This window comes from Bos grunniens, chromosome 13, assembly GCF_055505025.1.
Source record: "Bos grunniens cultivar Pamir isolate PY7600 chromosome 13, Bosgru_T2T1.0, whole genome shotgun sequence".
Lineage (NCBI taxonomy): Eukaryota > Metazoa > Chordata > Mammalia > Artiodactyla > Bovidae > Bos > Bos grunniens.
In genome coordinates, this window is record NC_141177.1 from 52,761,234 (window position 1) to 52,781,435 (window position 20,202).

The window sequence follows — 20,202 nt, forward strand, 5'->3', positions numbered from 1 at the left end:
TATGAAACAAAGTTCCTGCCTAGCTACTTGCTGTCACTGATGATTTTTATATAGCTCTTACAAATGTACTGGAATGTAACAGTATAATTTCTGCTGATTTTAATGTATTTTCTAAAGATACTTTTCTGTAATATATATTTTAATAGAATAATTTTCATTCCTTTCTATTTGTATGATAGATTTCCTTTTGATAGATGCCCAAAGTTTAAAAACTTATATTTCAGCTTGTTCATTTTTTATATTATATATGATAGTATATTATTGCTGATGTTTTTCCTATGTATGCAGTTATCATGAATGCTTTATAATAGTCTATTTTAAGAGGTTATTTAGTTTTGTATATTTTAATAACTTTCTGTTAGTTCTAGCATATTATTTTATTATATTTAAATAATTGTACCCTGTTATCATTTTTAAAGGACTTTGTCTTTGGAATTCATGTTGAAAGCCATTTAATGTTGTGCATATTGATTCTTTCATATGAATTAATATACTCATCTGACTCTTCTCTGCCTAATGCAATCAAATTTATCCTTCAAGACACAGCTCACATATTACCTCTGTCATCACTCTGACACTTATTCATTCATTTATTCAATAATTCAACAAAATCTATTGTGTGACTGTTAAGTTACATGCACAGCTCTAAGTGCTGGTAACACAGTAGTGAATAAAAATAAATAACCAGTCTCTGTTCCCAGGGAGGAGAGATATTCACCTAATAGTCATACTTTCCAGTCTATAACTTCATAGTGAGAAAGGAACTCTGAAAAAAAGAAAGAGGGCTCTATGAAGAAGATTCTGAGAAAACATGAATTGGAACAACCCTACACTGCCCAGGGTGGTAATATGGATGTGAAAGTATGTAGTTGCTTAGTCATGTCTGACTCTTGTGACTCCATGGACTGTAGCTCTCCAGGCTTTTTTGTCCATAGAATTTTCCAGGCAAGAATACTGGAGTGGGTAGCCATTCCCTTCTCCAGGGGATCTTCCTGACCCAGGGAATGAACCCAGGTCTCCTGCATTTCAGTCGATTTTTACCATCTGAGCCACCAGGGAAGCCCAGGGTAGTAACTGCACATCAAACCTAACAGTTGGACAATGAAGTCCAACTCGTCTCTGATAGTTTGCTTGTGAAGATGGATGGCATAACCCCTGCATAACCCCTGCAAGGAAGACTTCTTTGCACTGTGACTACACTTTTCTCCCCATGAAGAATGCAGTCTAGTTCCCCTCTCCTTCAGCCTGGGCTGGACTTTTGGCATTTCTTCATCTGTCAGTGGACAGTTAGGTCGTTTCCATATTTTAACCATTGTGAATAATGCTGCAATGAAATGACAGTGCAAATATATCTTCAAGATGCTGATATCATTTCCTTTGGATATATTCTCAGAAGGAGGATTTCTAGATAGAAAGATACTTCTATTTTTTTTATTTTTTATTTTGAGGAAACTTTATACTGTTTTTCAAATACTGTACCATTTTTCATTCCTATAAACAGTGGGCAATGTTTCCACATCCTCACCAGTAATTATTATCTTCTGTCTTTTTGATGATCGCAGTTTTGAAAGGTATGAGATGATAGGTCTTGTGGTTTTGATTTGCATTTCTCTGATGATTAGTGATATTGAGCAACTTTACATATAGTTTCTGGCCATTTACATGTGTTCTTTGGAGAAATATATGTACAGGTCCTTTGCCCACTTTTGTTGTTGTTCCTGAGTTGAATTCCTTATTTATTTTGGAGATTCGCTTCTCATCAGGTACATGATTTTCAACTATTTTCTCCCATTCAGGAGGCTGTATTTTCATTTTGTTGATGGTTTCCTTTGCAGTGCAGAAGCCTTTCAGTTTGGTGAAATCCCACGTGTCTACTTTTGCTTTTGTTGTCTGTGTTTTGGGGTCCTATCAAAAAAAAAAAAAAAAAACAACTCCACATCAAGAAGTTGTTCCCTTTGTTGTCTTCTAATAGTTTTATCGTTTTAGTTCTTATGTTGAAGTCTTTAGTCTGAACTGATTTTTAATATGGTTTGAGATAAAGGCTCAATCTCTTCTTCAGGTGAATATTTTCCAAACACTATTTATTGGAGGGTCTATCATTTCTACATTGTGTATTTTTGGAGCTATTGTCAAAGGTCAGTGGACCGAGTTTATTTCTGGGCTGTCTATTCTGTTCCATATGCCTACATATCCATTTTTATGTCAGAGCTGTATGGCTTACTATAGTTTATAATATACTTTGAAATCAGGAAGTGTGATACCTTCCCCTTTGTTCTTGGTCAAGATTGCTTTGACTATTTATGGTCTTCTGAGGTTCCACACAAATTTTAAGATTGTTTGTTTCATTTTTGTGAAAAATGCCACTGGAATTTTGATAGGGATGGAACTGAATCAGCATATTGCTTTGGGTGGTATGGATATTTTAGCAATACTAATTTTTCTAATCCATGAAAATGGAATATCTTTTCATTTTTTTCTGTCTTTAATTTCTTTCATCAGTGTCATATATTTTTCCATGTACAGATCTTTAATTTCCATGGTTATATTTACTCATAAGTATTTATTCTTTTTGACACTTTGTGAGTGGAATGATTAATTTATTTTTTCAGACAGTTTGTTGTTAGTATATATGTGTGTATGTGTATATTGGAGAAGGCAATGGCACCCCACTCCAGTACTCTTGCCTGGAAAATCCCTTGAATGGAGGAGCCTGGTAGGCTGCAGTCCATGGGGTCGCTAAGAGTCAGACACGACTGAGCGACTTCACTTTCACTTTTCACTTTCATGCATTGGAGAAGGAAATGGCAACCCACTCCAGTCTTCTTGCCTGGAGAATCCCAGGGATGGGGGAGCCTGGTGGGCTGCTGTCTATGGGGCCTCATAGAGTCGGACACGACTGAGGCGACTTAGCAGTAGCAGTAGCAGTGTGTGTGTGTGTATATATATACATATAAAATAGACACACAAGTGATTTTTGTGTGTTGATACTGTATCCTGCAACTTTACTGAAGTTATTTATCCTAATAGTTTTTTTTGTGTGTGTGTGAAGTGTTTCAGATTTTCTATATTAGTTTATATCACCTGAAAATAGAGACAATTTTATTTCATTTGGATGCTTTTTATTTTTTTCCTAATTGCTCTGACTAGAACTTCAAGTACTGCATTGAATAGGAGTGTCAATAGCGGGCATTCTTGTCTTGTTCCCGATCTTAGAGGAAACACTTTCAGCTTTCAACCATCAAATATGATGTTAGCTGTGGGCTTGTCATGTATGTTGCCTGTGCTTGAAGTTCAATGAGCTGTTTTCAATATTTACCTACTGGCCTCCTCAGCAAACTTTGCCTTTCTTGATGATTCCATTATTCTTTTATTAAATAACAGATCTATTAATACTTAAATCACATACCATACAATTTACTCCTTCAAAATGTAAAATTCAATGGCTTTTGACATAGAGTTTTGCAAACATCACTACAATTCCTTTTAGAACACACCCTTTAGCAGCCACTTCCCAGTTCTCCCCAAAGTAACCACCATCCTACTCTCAGACCCTGTGGATTTGCCTATGGCCATTGTATGTAAATAGAATCATATGATATGTGGTCCTTTGTGGCTAGCTTCTTTCAGTTAATTTTTTCAAGATTAATCCATGTTGCAGCATGTATCAGTACTTCATTTATTTTTATTGTTGAATAATATTTCATTGCGTGGACATAACATATCTTATTTGTCCATTCAGCAGTTGATGGATAGTTGTTTCCATTTTTTTGGCTATTATTAATACTTCTGGATGAACATTTTCCCCCTCTGACCTTGCTGTGATGAACATTTCTATACAAGTTTTTGTGTTCAGTTAAGTCACCCAGTCGTGTCCGACTCTTTGTGACCCCATGAAGCGCAGCCCGGCAGGCCTCCCTGTCCATCACCAACTCCCAGAGTCCAGCCAAACCCATATCCATTATGTCGGTGATGCCATCTAACCATCTCATCCTCTGTCGTCCCCTTCTTCTCCTGCCCTCAATCTTTCCCAGCATGAGGGTCTTTTCCAATGAGTCAGTTCTTTGCATCAGGTGGCCAAAGTATTGGAGTTTCAGTTTTAACATCAGTCCCTCCAATGAACACCCAGGACTGATCTCCTTTAAGATGGACTGGTTGGATCTCCCTGCAGTCCAAGGGACTCTCAAGAGTATTCTCCAACACCACAGTTCAAAAGCATCAATTCTTTGGCGCTCAGCTTTCTTTATAGTCCAACTCTCACATCCATACATGACTACTGGAAAAACCATAGCCTTGACTAGACAGACCTTTGTTGGCAAAGTTATGTCTCTGCTTTTTAATATGCTATCTAGGTTGGTCATAACTTTCCTTCCAAGGAGTAAGTGTCTTTTAATTTCATGGCTGCAGTCACCGTCTGCAGTGATTTTGGACCCCAGAAAAATAAAGTCAGCCACTGTTTCCACTGTTTCCCCATCTATTTCCCATGAAGTGATGGGACTGGATGCCATGATCTATATTTTCTGAACGTTGAGCTTTAAGCCAACTTTTTCACTCTCCTCTTTCACTTTCACCAAGAGGCTCTTTAGTTCTTCACTTTCTGCCATAAGGGTGGTGTCATTGCATATCTGAGATTATTGATATTTCTCCCAGCAATCTTGATTCCATCTTGTGCTTTCTCCAGCCCAGCGTTTCTCATGATGTACTCTGCATATAAGTTAAATAAGCAGGGTGACAATATACAGCCTTGACATACTCCTTTTCCTATTTGGAACCAGTCTGTTGTTCCATGTCCAGTTCTAACTGTTGCTTCCTGACCTGCATACAAGTTTCTCAAGAGGCAGGTCAGGTGGTCTGGTATTCCCATCTCTTTCAGAATTTTCCACAGTTTATTGTGATCCATACAGTCAAAGGCTTTGGCATAGTCAATAAAGCAGAAAGAGATGTTTTTCTGGAACTCTCTTGCTTTTTCCATGATCCAGCAGATGTTGGCAATTTGATCTCTGGTTCCTCTGCCTTTTCTAAAACCAGCTTGAACATCAGGAAGTTCACGGTTCACATATTGCTGAAGCCTGGCTTGGAGAATTTTGAGCATTACTTGACTAGCGTGTGAGATGAGTGCAATTGTGTGGTAGTTTGAGCATTCTTTGGCATTGCCTTTCTTTGGGATTGGAATGAAAACTGACCTTTTCCAGTCCTGTGGCCACTGCTATTTTCCAAATTTGCTGGCATATTGAGTGCAGCACTTTCACAGCATCATATTTTAGGGTTTGAAATAGCTCAACTGGAATTCCATCACCTCCACTAGCTTTGTTCATAGTGATGCTTCCCAAGGCCCACCTGACTTCACATTCCAGGATGTCTGGCTCTAGGTGAGTGTGAGTGATCACACCATCATGATCATCTGGGTCATGAAGATCTTTCTTGTACAGTTCTTCTGTGTATTCTTGCCACCTCTTAATATCTTCTGCATCTGTTAGGTCCCTACCATTTCTGTCCTTTATTAAGCCCATCTTTGCATGAAATATTCCCTTGGTATCTCTAATTTTCTTGAAGAGATCTCTAGTCTTTCCCATTCTGTTGTTTTCCTCTATTTCTTTGCATTGATCGCCAAGGAAGGCTTTCTTATCTCTCCTTGCTATTCTTTGGAACTCTGCATTCAGATGGGTATATCTATTTGACACTGTGTTTGAGTGTCTCCTGTGGAGGTGTGGGTCTGCAGCAGCCTGCCGCAGGGGCAAGACTGGGTGCAGCAGACCTAAGTATGGCATAAGCCCTCTTGGAGGAGGTCGCCATTAACCCCACCATAGAGCTGCCAGATCTTACACAGGACTGGGGAAACAGACTCTTAGAGGGCATAAACAGAACCTTATGTGCACCAGGACCCAGGAGAAAGGAGCAGTGACCCCACAAGTGACTGACCCAGACTTGCCCATGAGTGGCCAGGAGTCTCTGGCAGAGGTGTGGGTCGACGGTGGCCTGCTGCAGGGTTGGGGGTAATGAGGGTAGCAGTGTGTGCATGGGACTTTTTGAAAGAGGTCAGCATTGTCTTCATTACCTCCATCATAATTTGGCCTCAGGTCAAATAACAGGAGGGAACACAACCCTGCCCTTGAACAGAAAATTGGATTAAAGATTTACTGAGCTTGGCCCCGCCCATCAGAATAAGACACAGTTTCCCCCTCAGTCAGCCTCTCCCATCAGGAAGCTTCCATAAACCTCTTATCCTTCTCCATCAAAGGGCAGATAGACTGAAAACCACAATCACAGAAAACTAACCAATCTGATCTCATGGACCACAGTCTTACCTAACTCAATGAAACTATGAGCTGTGCTGTGTAGAGTCACCCAAGATGGAGGCATCATGGAGGAGAATTCTGACAAAACGTGGTCCACTGAAGAAGGGAATGGCGAACCACTTCAGTATTCTTGCCTTGAGAACCCCATGAACAGTATGAAAAGGCAAAAACATAGGACACTGAAAGACGAACTCTCCAGGTCAGTAGGTGCCCAATATGCTCCTGGAGATCAGTGGAGAAATAACTCCAGAAAGAATGAAGGGATGGAGCCAAAGCAAAAACAACAGCCACTTGTGGATGGGATGGGTGATAGAAGCAAGATTCGATGCTATAAAGAGCAATATTGTATAGGAACCTGGAATGTTAGGTCCATGAATCAAGGAAAATTGGAAGTGGTCAAACAGGAGATGGCAAGAGTGAATGTCAACATTTTAGGAATCAGCAAACTAAACTGGACTGGAATGGGTGAATTTAACTCAGATGACCATTATATCTACTACTGTGGGCACCAATCCCTTAGAAGAAATTGAGTAGCCATCATAGTCAACAAAAGAGTCCAAAATGCAGTACTTGGCTGCAATCTCAAAAACTACAGAATGATCTCTGTTTCCAAGGCAAACCATTCTGTATCACAATAATCCAAGTCTATGTCCCGACCAGTAATGCTGAAGAAGCTGAAGTTGAATGGTTCTCAGTTCAGTTCAGTTCAGTCGCTCAGTCGTGTCCGACTCTTTGCGACCCCATGAATCGCAGCACGCCAGGCCTCCCTGTCCATCACCAACTCCTGGAGTTCACTCAGACTCACATCCATCAAGTCAGTGATGCCATCTAGCCATCTCATCTTCTGTTGTCCTCCTTTCCTCCTGCCCCCAATCCCTCCCAGAATCAGAGTCTTTTCCAATGAGTCAACTCTTTGCATGAGGTGGCCAAAGTACTGGAGTTTCAGATTTAGCATCATTCCTTCCAAAGAAATCCCAGGGCTGATCTCCTTCAGAATGGACTGGTTGGATCTCCTTGCAGTCCAAGGGACTCTCAAGAGTCTTCTCCAACACTACAGTTCAAAAGCATCAATTCTTTGGTGCTCAGCCTTCTTCACAGTCCAACTCTCACATCCATACATGACCACTGGAAAAACCATAGCCTTGACTAGATGGACCTTTGTTGGCAAAGTAATGTCTCTGCTTTTCAATATGCCATCTAGGTGGTCATAACTTTTCTTCCAAGGAGTAAGCGTCTTTTAATTTCATGAATGGTTCTATGAAGACCTATAAGACCTTCTAGAACTAACACTGAAAAAAGATGTCTTTTTCATCATAGGGGACTGGAATGCAAAAGTAGGAAGTCAAGAAATACCTGAAATAACAGGCAAATTTAGCCTTGGAGCATAGAATGAAGCAGGGTAAAGGCCAATAGAGTTTTGCCAAGAGAACACACTGGTCATAGCAAACACCCTCTTCCAACAACAGAAGAGAAGACTCTACACATAGACATCACCAGATGGTCAATACTGAGATCAAATTGATTATACCCTTTGCAGCCAAAGAAGGAGAAGCTCTCTACAGTCAGCAGAAACAAGACTGGGAGCTGATTGTGGCTCAAATCATGAACTCCTTATTGCCAAATTCAGACTTAAATTGAATAAAGTAGGGAAAACCACTAGACCATTCAGGTATGACCTAAATCAAATCCCTTGTGATTATACAGTGGAAGTGACAAATAGATTAAAGGGATTAGATTTGACAGACAGAGTGCCTGAAGAACTATGGACAGAGGCTTGTGACATTGTACAGGAGGCAGGGATCAAGACCATCCCCAAGAAAAAGAAATTCAAAAAAGCAAAATGGCTGTCTGAGGAGGCCTTACAAGTAGCTGTGAAAAGCAGAGAAGTGAAAGGCAAAGGAGAAAAGGAAAGATATACCCATTTGAATGCAGAGTTCCAAAGAATAGCAAGGAGAGATAAGAATGCTTTCCTTGGCGATCAATGCAAAGAAACAATAGAATGGGAAAGACTAGAGATCTCTTCAAGAAAATTAGAGATATCAGGGGAACATTTCATGCAAAGATGGGCACAATAAATGTCAGAAATGATATGGACCTAACAGAAGCAGAAGATATTAAAAAGAGGTGACAAAAATACACAGAAGAACTATACAAAAAGGATCTTCACAACCCAGATAATCATGATGGTGTGATCACTCACCTAGTGTCAGACATCCTGGAATGAGAAGTCAAGTGGGCCTTAGAAAGCATCACTACGAACAAAGCTAGTGGAGGAGATGGAATTCCATTTGAGCTATTTCAAATCCTGGAAGATGATGCTGTGAAAGTGCTGCACTCAGTATGCCAGCAAATTTGGAAAACTCAGCAGTGGCCGCAGGACTGGAAAAGATCAGTTTTCATTTCAACCCCAAAGAAAGGCAATGCCAAAGAATGCTCAAACTACTGCACAATTGCACTCATCTCACATGCTAGCAAAGTAATGCTCAGAATTCTCCAAGCCAGGTCTCAACAGTACGTGAACCGTGAACTTCCAGATGTTCCAGCTGGATTTAGAAAAGGCAGAGGAACCAGAAATCAAATTGCCAACATCTGTTAGATCATCGGAAAAGCAAGAGAGTTCCAGAAAAATTCTGCTTTATGGACTATGCCAAAGCCTTTGACTGTGTGGATCACAGCAAACTGAAAAATTCTTAAAGAGATGTGCTTATTGGTCATTTGTAAAACTCCTTTGAAGAAACATATATTCTGATTATCTACATTTTGGGTTATTTATGTTTTCATTTTTGAGTTATAGGACTTATTTATATATTCTAGTTAGAAGATCCTTACCAAATATGTTTTAGTTTTTAGTTGTAAGTCATGTCCGACTCTTGCAACCGCATGGACTGTAACCCGCTAGGCTCCTTTCTACATGGGATTTCCCAGGCAAGAATACTGGAATGGGTTGCCATTTATTTCTCTAGGGAATCTTCCCAGCCCAGAAATTGAACCCACATCTCCTGCACTGGCAGGCAGATCCTTTACCACTGAGCCACCAGGGAAACCCTATCAAATATGTGACATGCGAAACTTTCTCCCATTGTGTAGATTGCCTTTTACTTTCTGGATGGTGTCCTTTGCAGCAGAGAAATTTTTTATTTTGATGATGTCCAGTTTATTTATGGGTTTCCCATTTGGCACTGTTGGTAAAGAAACCACCTGCCAATGCAGGAGACATAAGAAATGAAAGAGACATAAGAGATGCAGGTTTGATCCCTGCATTGGGAAGATCCCCTGGAGGAAGGCATGGCAACCCTCTTCAGTATTCTTGCCTGCCCAATCCCATGGTCAGAGGAGACTGGAGGGCTACAGTCCATAGGGTCGCACAGAGTCAGATACAACTGAAGTAAGTTAGCATGCAATTTTTTTGTTGTTGCTTATGCTTCTGATGCCATATCTAGAAATTATTGCCTAATTCAAGGTAACAAAGATTTACTCCTGTGTTTTCTTCTGGAGGTTTATGATTTTGGCATTTACATTCAGATCTATTTTGAATTAATTTTTGTACATGATGTGAGATATTATTCTTGAAAAAATTTCATACCCTGACTTCCGTGAAACCACATCCTTCCCTTTCTCCTGAGTCTGCACATGGCCCCTTTCAGCATTTATTCATTTTTTAAGAAGAATTTCTTGTATTTTTAAATGTTGAGTTTTGTTTTTTTTTTCCCCCTCAAAGTTTTGTCTTAGCTTATCTTCTCTTCTTCTTAAGTACTCTTTCCTGGGGAATATCAACAAGAGCAAACCATATGCTGATGATTCCCAAATATATATATATATCTGTTATAGACTTCTGTGAAACTTAGACCAGCTTATCCAATTTCTAATTCTATGTCTACTATTTGTTCTCTCAGGAACACAGACATTCAAAATCTTCAACCAAAAGCACATTTTGGACATTCCCATTTCCCCAGTTTTGGGTCACTATTTAGCTGTGAAAGCTGAAAACTTAAGTGCCATCTTGACATTTCCTTCTCTTTTGCTCTCAAATCCAGTCATGACCAATCTCTCAGTGTTATCTCCTACATATTTCTAAATTTAATCCATTTTTTTCTGTCTCAACTTAAACCATCCTAATTATGTGACTTTTCATACTCTTCTAGATCTTAGAAGTTTTCTAACAGATCCCAACTCATTTATTCTAGACCACCTTAATATTCCTCTCCCCTCTGCAGCCAGCATTTCCAAAATACAATCTTGACCCTGCCAATAAAATAGTTGCCACTATCAGTAAAAACTCCCGAACTCCAATTCCCAATGATTAAAAATAAAATCTTCTCCAGTGCTCTGAGGATTGGCCTTTCAGACTCGATCATCTTTTTCTCCATGTATAGACAAACTGGCTTTTCCCTCTTATCTTCAAAAATGCCATAGTCCTTCTCTTAACACCATGAACGTAGATGCAAGCCATTCTATCAGTCTGGAACTCCCATCCCAACTTTGTCCATTTAATGTCTTCCCACTCTACAGATTTCAGATCAAATGGTATTCTCTGATTTTTAATTGGGATATAATTACATACAACATTGTATAAATTTAAGGTGTACAGTGCGTTGATTTTATTTATTGCAATATGATTGCCATAATAGCTTTCACTAGCACCTAATCATGTGACATAATTACCATTTCTATTCTGTGGTGAGAACATTTATGATCTAGTCCCCTAGAAATTTTGAATAGACACTTTCCCAAAGAAATACAAATGGTCAATAGTCTATAAAAAGATGCTCAACTTTACTAATCACTGCTGCTGCTGCTGCTAAGTCACTTCAGTCGTGTCCGACTCTGTGAGACCCCATAGACGGAAGCCAACCAGGCTCCCCCATCCCTGGGATTCTCTAGGCAAGAACACTGGAGTGGGTTGCCATTTCCTTCTCCAATGCGTGAAAGGGAAAAGTGAAAGTGACGTCGCTCAGTCGTGCCCGACTCTTCCCAACCCCATGGACTGCAGCCTACCAGGCTCCTCCATCCATGGGATTTTCCAGGCAAGAGTACTAGAGTGGGGTGCCATTGCCTTCTCCAACTAATTACTAAGGAGGTACAAATCAAAGCCACATTGAAATGTCACTTCACCTCTGTCATAATGGCTATCATCAAGAAAACAAGCCAGGAACTTGTCTCATGATCCAGTGGGTAAGAATCTGCCTTCCAATGCAGAAGGCACTGGGGACACAGGTTCGAACCCTGGCCAGGGAACTAAGGTCCCACATGCTGCAGGGCAATGAGGTCTGCACCCCACAACTACAGAAATCCTGTGCACTGCAAGGAAATCCCAGCACAGCCAAAAGAAAAGAAGACAAACAATAACAAGTGTTGGTGAAGACGTGGAGGAAAGTGAACCCTCATGCACCGTGGGTGGGGATGTAAATTGGTGCAGCCACTATGGAAAACGGAATGAAGTTTTCTCAAAAAAAAAAATAATGAAATATAACTGCAATATGGTCCATCAATCTTACTACAGGGTCTATATACAAAAGAAATGAAAACAGGATATCAAAAATTTATCTTCAGTCCTGTGTTTATTGTAGCATTGTTCATAATAGTCAATGGAAACAGACTAAATGTCTATAAATGGATGATGGATAAATGTGTGAGATACACATATATATGTATATATGAATACTATTTTTCAGCCATTAGAAAGGAAATCTTGACATCTGCAGCAAAATAGGTGGATTTTGAGGGTATTATGCTTAGTGACTTAAGCCAGAGTAATATTTTATGATATCCTTTATATGTAAAATCCAAAAAAGGGACTGGGAAGGTGATTACCTGATTACTAGGAGCTGAAGGGTGGGGAAATTGGAGTACAAATTTGCACCTAGAAGATAAATAAGTTCTGGAGATCTAATGTACAGCAAAGTGATTATGTCCTGTGTTACTCTTTAGTGACACTTTCTCTGATTCCCACCTGCTTCCATTTCAGGTCTTGTCCCCTTGTTTCATGATCCAACGAGCAAGCCTTTGGAATGCTTCTCTCAGTTTGTAGTTTTAGATTTGAAAGTGTGGCTAGGGGATTAGTCCCTGTGTGGAAACAAATACTGGATGGTTTTGATCACTGCCATATTGCCAGATGGGCTTCCCTGGTGGCTCAGATGGTAAAGAAGCTGCCTGCAAAGAAGGAGACATGGGTTTGATCCCTGGGTTGGGAAGATCCCCTGGAGGAGGGCACGGCAACCCACTCCAGTATTCTTGCCTAGAGAATTCCCATGGACAGAGAAACCTAGTGGGTTACAGTCCATGGGGTCACAAAGAGTTCGACACGACTGAACGACTAAGCACACACACATGCCAGAATTTAGCACTGAATAGAGCAGGTTCTAACAAATGTTTTGTTTTGTTTTTCCTAAGTGAATTCAAAGAAGGGATACAAGTAAGCCTAGTAGGAAAGAAGTGATAGGACCCCCTAGAGGTCAGGTGTAGGTGACTAGATTAGAAACGCCTGGTGGCAAGGAAAGCCCTCAAGCCTAAGTTACTAACTAGGTCATTTGCTACACAGAGCCTGGATTTCTGTTAAGTTGGAGATGAGTATAAATAAGAAAGAAAAAAGAACACAAATCCATGAAGCACAACGTTGAATATTGAAGGATGGGATGGGGAGGGAGTTGGGATGGGGGTTCAGGATGGGGGACACATGTACACCCATGGCTGATTCATGCCAATGTATGGAAAAAACCTCTACAATATTGTAAAGTAATTAGCCTCCAATTAAATAAATTAATTAAAAAATTATTTTAAACAACTATGTGCCATCCCCCTGAAGTTAAAGTTCACTTCTCTGAAATAAGGTGGTGGTGGTGGTTTAGTCACCAAGTTCTGTCTGACTCTTGTGACCTCACGGTCTGTAGCCCACCAGGCTCCTCTGTCCATGGCATTTCCCGGGTAAGGATACTGGAGTAGGTTGCCATTTCCTTCTCCAGGGGACCTTTCTGACTCAGGGATCAAACCGATGTCTCCTGTAATGCAGGTGATCTCCAGCATTGCAGGTGGGTTCTTTACTGCTGAACCACCAGGGAAGCCCACCTGAAATAAGGTGGTACATTTCAAATGTTGAACCAGCTAACTCTTAGTGCCTAGCTCTGAAAATTTGTCCAATATCTCACTTTGGGATTATATTTTCACATTTTGCTTGTTAGGAAGTAAGGGAGAAAAACAAACAAAACAGAAAAGAATACTTTTTAATTAAATTTTTTTTTTTTTTAACTTTTTGGTTGCACTGCATGGCTTGTGGGATCTTTGTTCCCCAACCAAGGATTGAACCCACACCCCCTGGCAAGGAAAGCTCAGAGTCTTAGCCATTGGACTACCAGGGAAGTCCTGAGATAAGAATACTTGAAATTATGACAAAGCTTTTAAGTTTTATTAGGTCCCATTTGTTTATTTTTATTTCCATTACTCTAAGAGATGGGTCATAAAGGACTTTGCTGTAATTTATGTCAGAGAGTGTTCTGCCTATGTTTTCCTCTAAGAGGTTTATAGTTTCTGGTGTTAGGTTTAGATTTTTAATCCATCTTGAGTTTATTTTTGTGTATTGTGTTAGAAAGTATTCTAATTCATTCTTTTACACGTAGAAGGAAATGGCAACCCACTCCAGTGTTCTTGCCTGGAGAATCCCAGGGATGGGGGAGCCTGGTGGGCTGCCGTCTTTGGGGTCGCACAGAGTCGACTGGACTGAAGTGACTTAGCAGCAGTAGCAGCAGCAACCAGTTTTCCCAGCACCAATTGTTGAAGAGACTCTCTTTTCTCCATTGTATATTTTTGCCTCCTTTGTCAAAGATGAGGTGTCCATAGATATGTAGATTTATCTCCAGGCTTTCTATTTTGGTGCTCTGATAGTCTAGAGGGATGGGATGGGGAGGGAAGACGGCTTCAGGAGAGAGGGCTGAGTAAAGTAATTATCCTCCAATTAAAATAAAAAAACTTTTAAAAGAAGAAAACTTGAAATCTCCACCTGATATAGATCAGGCAAAGGAAAAAAGCGAGAGCCTGGCAAGGTGGTGATAGTGAAAGCCAGGGAGCCAAAAAGAAAGTGTCCCACAAGAAAATATGCTTAGAACAGAGGGAGCAGGTGGAAGACTGGAGAGAGAAACCACACACAGGAAAGGTAAGAAGAATATCTATAAATATGGAGCGAATTTCACTGAACTGGGAAACACTTAATAGAGCTCTCCCAAAGGAAAGAATGGATTTCTTATTTTATGTCTGCCTCTAAGAATCTTTTCAATGGAAGTCCTAAAGGAATAAAAGAATGGCATATGTGAAAAGCATCCTGAGGTTTTTCTGAAGAATATTACCAAATAAATCTGAGATGCTATTAGAGTTCGCGCTGACACAGTTTACAAAACAGAGCAAGTGCCATAGGATACAGCCACGTGAACACAAGCAGCTTATTTGTAACCCGAGGATAACCACAGAATCCAGCCGCATCTCCCAACTGTCACCATCAGGTTTGCCAAGGTGGTTACAAATCACTCTGCAAGTGAATTGTAGCTTAAAGGTGAGATTAGCAGGATCATTCATTCATAGGGCAGGTATAAGCCAAGTTCATGGACACGTCCTCTTTGCTCACCCTTATATTTTACAGACGTTGTGTTGGATTTTTATTTTTTAAACCTGCAGGAAGTTCTGTGCCTCTTATGGCAGAGTTTTCTGGGTTTAGGTTAAGCAGCAAATGTTAGATTAGAAGCAACAGCGGCTGTGAAACCTTTAAACTTTCAGAGTGAAAAATTAAATAATGTGAACCCGTGCTTGAGTTACTCTTCTGATGAAGTGGGGTGAGAAGTCTCTGAGAGGCACGGCTTGGCACTGGGCAGAAGGCAGGGACAGCCACAGAGCCCCCAGGTCCTGGGGCCAGGGTCTAAGATGGTAGGAACTCTCGACCAGGAAGTGGCAGGGGGCTCCAGGGCCTCACGGCGACCACTGTGCTGTGCAGTCAAGACTGGAGATCCAGGGTACTCAGGCATCTCACTGCCATTCCCGCAGCTCCCCCTCTGTGATCTCTTTCCATGCCTCCCACGCTCCCCAGCTGTAGCAACACAGCACAGCCCTCTTTCTCTGTGGATGTTCTTTCTCAAAGCCCAGAACCTTCCCCCACCCTCCTCCTTGCCAACCTGCCAACTTCTCACCCCCACCCCCACCCTGACAGTGTATTCCCCCATCCCTGTTCAGCTCAGGGATCAACTCTGCAAATTTTGCCTCTTCTCATCCTTTAAATCAAGCCTTTGGACTGGGAGGCCACTGTGTGTATTTATGGAGCTAGAAGAAGGCTGGTGAGTCAGTTGCCAGGAGTTCCAGCTCATCTTCTTTTTAAAAACTTTTATTGGTGTATAGTTGGTTTATAATGTTGTTACTTTGTAACAACAAGTTTGCTGTTCAGCAAACTGAATCTGTTACACATATAAGTAAAAGATTTTTTTCCATACAGATCGTTTTAGAATACTGAGTAAAGTTACCCATACTATACAGTAGGTCCTTATTATTTACATATTTTATATATAATAGTGTGTATGTCCATCCCAGTCTCCCAATTTATCCCCCTCCTTACCCCTAGTAACCATAAGTTTATTTTCTACATCTATAATTCTATTTCTGTTTTGTAAATAAGTGTATTTTTTTTAGATCCCACATACGTGATATCATATGATATTTATCTTTCTCTGTCTGACTTCATTCAGAGTGACAGTCTCTAGGTCCGTCCTTGATGCTGCAGATGGCATTATTTCATTCTTTTTTATGACTGAGTAATGTTCTATTGTATATATGGATCACATCTTCTTTATCTATTCCTCTGTTAATGGACATTATTTTAACATTCACATCTCTATTTGCTGCCACTGCTTCAGAGAATATGGCACTTAAAACCAGGAGCTGGGAGAACTGGATTCTCCCCTAGGCTGGCAGTAACTTGGCTTTGGAAGCATCCCAAAGTCAATAAGCTTATCTCCTAGCCCTTTCAATTAGAAAATTCTCTAATTGCCAGTTGTTCCTCAGGAGCAAGATCTCTCTCCCCAACACATCTGGTGTTACCGTGTTACTGGGGAGGACTTGTCTCAGAATGGGGGTCTGCCCTGTGCTGGCCAGTCCACCAGCTGGTTTATTCACTGCTCTGTTACTCACTAGCTGTACTCTTTTTTTTTTCTCCTTCTCTCCAGATCCTTCAGTTAATCATTTGTAAATTTTTTTTTTTTTTTGAGTTCCAACTATGTCCTAGACTTAATTTGGGGATATTAATGTGGCTCAGTGGTAAAGAACCTGCCTGGGGCAGGAAGATCCCCTGGAGAAGGAAATAGCAACCCACTCCAGTATTCTTTCCTAGAGAAAATCCCATGGACAGAGGAGCCTGGGGGGCTACAGTCTATGGGGCTTCAAAAAGAGTCAGAAATGACTCTGGGACTAAACAAAAACAACAATATAAATTAATAGGCAAAAGAATTGTGTCTTCTGTCCTCACAGAACTTATAGTCCCATGGGAGGGAGGCAGATAATAAACAAGAAACATGTTAAAGATTATAAAATGCAAAAGTGCTACAGATGAAATTAGTAGAACTCTTTCCTTATTTCCATATGGTACTCTGAAGCTCAAGCCACAGATTTTGTAGTTTAATGGAGATTGGCTTTGATTTTGAGACCCAGAGATTCCTGGTTCTTTCAAACTACAGAATCTGTGTTTCCACAACTATAACCTTTGAAAGGCTAAAGATCAGAAACTTATGAGAAGGGTTAGCAGGACTGTGGATATCTCCTAGGCTTTCTGAACGTTCAAACCATGTGTAAGATACCATTTGGACATAGGTACAGGCCCACAATTCTCAGTCTCTCCTCTTTTTTTTCTCTCTTCTCCCTTTTACTGTCTCCATCTCCTCGCCTCCCTCTCTATCTCCCTCCCTTTGTTTCTTTCTCTCTCTGTAACATACTTCAAAATGAAATTTTGGGAATACTGTATCCCATTTATTTTGTCCTCATGCTGCTTATATTCAAGGTTTTCTATTTCTGGAACTTCTAAGATGTAAGTTACATGTTGGCACTTTAAGAGGCCCTGGTTAACCCCCAATTAAGGAGAAGGTAGGAAGAAGCAGGAGAACAGCTGAAACCAATGAGTACTATCCACAGAGTACCCAGGGCCAGAGAGCTACGCTCTCTAAGTAGCTGGTTCCTGTGTTACTCTTCAGTTTGTTTCCCTGCCTATCATAAAGTTTGGTGCAAACTCTAGCTTGGTCTTGTGTCGCTGGATTGTTCGTGGCCGGCAGCAGTGGCGTGGGGGCAATCATCCTGCAAGCCAACAGCAAGACACAAATTGAAGAGCCTTGAGGGAGTGGTTCCTGAGCTGCACTAGAGGCGATCCCTAGGAAGAGATACAGAAAGCTTTGGAGCTTTGAAGGTGGGCAAATTTCTAGAAATTAGAAGGTATAACCTTGTTTTGTTGTCACAGGCCATTGAGGCTGAAGATTTTTAGTCTAGATATTATTTCCTTCTTCTTCCTCAAATTCCTCTATTTGGGATATATTTGGGAAAGAGTTTGTTATCAACTCCCTCTCGAATTTCACTAAACATGAGTTCATAATTTCCCTGAGGTCACGACGCAGACCTGGAAGGCAAACTTTCTTGCTTGAGGTGCCATGGGCTGGCTCTCACACCTACAACTTTGGTAAATCCTTCCTAACAGTTAGAAGGGCGTTGGGAACGTGTGGACGGGTCCCATGGAATTGGGGCTACCATATGCTTTTTCAAATTCTCCCCCTGTGTTTTGCAATCACGTCAAACTGCTGTTCATTTCGAGACTGAGGATGCAATGTTTTGGGAGGTAGTGTCCTCAGCTCCCCGTGGATGAGTTGCCATGGATCACAAATAGCACAGCTGATGTTAATGGTTGTGTATCACCCTGCGGCTTCTCAAATAGCCTGCAAAGTTGGCAGGCGAGCTCTTGAGCACGCAGAGGTTCTGCGCTCCATCGTATTAAAACATTAAGAGTATATACTTCGGTGGTTTCAGACTGGTTCAAATATCTGAACACCTGAAAGTTTAGGGGTGTGGGAGGCCGTGAAATATTGACATGTATTTCTGCCGAGAGGATTGGGAACAAAAATAGAACCACAGAACATGTGTGCTCTCTAAAAGCATTGCCCGAGTGCCCATGAAATAACAAGTTGAACCTGGTCTTTTTCCAAGGTTTTGGTTAACTTTCTTTCACTGCTTATTTATTGATTTAATTCTGGTCCCACTTGTTATCAGTAGTGGTCATGGGCACCAAGTGCTAAAGAAAGTTCATGAAAGAAAAACTCAAGTGAGAATTTTCTATACACATACATTTTTTTTTCTTTCTATGAATCAGGAGGAGATTACCACTACTCGATTTTTCTGGAAAAATAGAACATTACAGTCTAACTCCCAGAGGGTGTATTTTGTAGCCATTGCTGTTGGATCAAGTATAAGAAAATTTGACCTTAGGAGTGTGTGATAATACAGAGGTCAGTTTGAATTTTATAACCTTTTTCTTAGGATCTAAATGGTTTGCTGCTGCTACTAAGTCGCGTCAGTCGTGTCTGACTCTGTGCGACCCCATAGACGGAAACCCACCAGGCTCCTCTCTCCCTGGGATTCTCCAGGCAAGAACACTGGAGTGGGTTGCCATTTCCTTCTCCAATGCATGAAAGTGAAAAGTGAAAGTGAAGTCGCTCAGTCGTGTCCGACTCTTAGCGACCCCATGGACTGTAGCCTACAAGGCTCCTCCATCCGAGGGATTTCCCAGGCAAGAGTCCTGGAGTGGGGTGCCATGCCTTCTCCGAAAATAGTTTGCTAAAGATCCAAATGTTTGGCTAATTAATGGTGTTAATAGCAAGAGTGAAAGGGAAATTCTTGACCTGTTTAAGATATTAACTTTTCCAAACACTTTAGCTTCTTTTTCTTCTTTTAGTATTTATTTGTTTGGCTTTAGTTGTGGTATGTGGGATCTAGTTCCCTGACCAGGAATCAAACCCAGGGCCCCTGCATTGGGAGTGCAGAGTCTCAGTCACTAGACCATCAGGGAAGTCCCTTTCAAGCACTTGAGATGCCGTTACATACATCATTTGCAAGTTGTTTTCTCAAACATCTTATTTGTCAATTACTAAGCTTTGGAAAGGCACGCTAAGCTCCACTGTCTCCTTGTAGAGTCCTCTTTCTCTGCCTCCTCTCCCCCTCCCCCTGCTCAGAAGAATCACTACTCAAAACCCAGGGCTTCTCAGAAACCTGTCTGAAAACCGCCTAGTAGTTACTAATTTTCTTGAGATACATTGCAGTTTGCATTGAAAGTGCAATTCATGTTACAACCTATTGATCTTTTAACCAGAAAACACTAAAGACTGTTCAGTCTAATCTTTTCTGGTTGTTAGATTGCAAACTCTCAGAGGGAAGTTGTTTGTTGTCTAGTTGCTAAGTTGTGTCCAACTCTTTGCGACCCCATGGACTGTTCTCTGCCAGGCTCCTCTGTCCATGGGATTTCCCAGGCAAGATTACTGGAGTGAGTTGCCATTTCCTTCTCTAGGGAGTGTTGAGTTTCCTGCATTTGCAGGCAGGTTCTTTACCACTGAGCCACGAGGGAAGTCCTTCAGAGGGCAGGGGCCATGGTAATCCCACTCCCCAGCCTGTCACCTGTGCCTCACAGACACTCGTGGTAGGTCCTGATAATAATGGTATGACTAGCAGCAGTGACGACAACAGCTAAGACTTACAGAGTGTTTCATGTATTGTAGGCACTCTGTAAGTCCTTGATACACTTGGAACATTCAGTTCTCTACAGCCAGTGAAGACAATGTTATGATTATTTCTATTTACAAGTGAGAACATCCACGTACCATCAGGCTGAGTGACTGTAATGAAAGTCAGTAAAGGGCAG

The 20,202-nt window shown here is 41.0% G+C and overlaps 1 protein-coding gene across 3 annotated transcripts in view; it reads left to right on the forward strand.

Moving 5' to 3' along the window:
- The window catches only part of MINDY3 (MINDY lysine 48 deubiquitinase 3), a 567,291-nt gene that overhangs the window by 108,999 nt on the left and 438,090 nt on the right, over positions 1–20,202 (forward strand). For 2 of the 3 annotated variants that reach the window (XM_086334208.1, XM_086334217.1), the window contains exon 1: positions 17,422–17,709. The exons of the other annotated variant lie outside the window; for it this stretch is intronic. The gene's annotated coding sequence lies outside the window, so the exon portion shown is untranslated. Of the gene's footprint in view, positions 1–17,421; positions 17,710–20,202 lie in introns of those variants that run through there. 3 annotated transcript variants of the gene reach the window in all.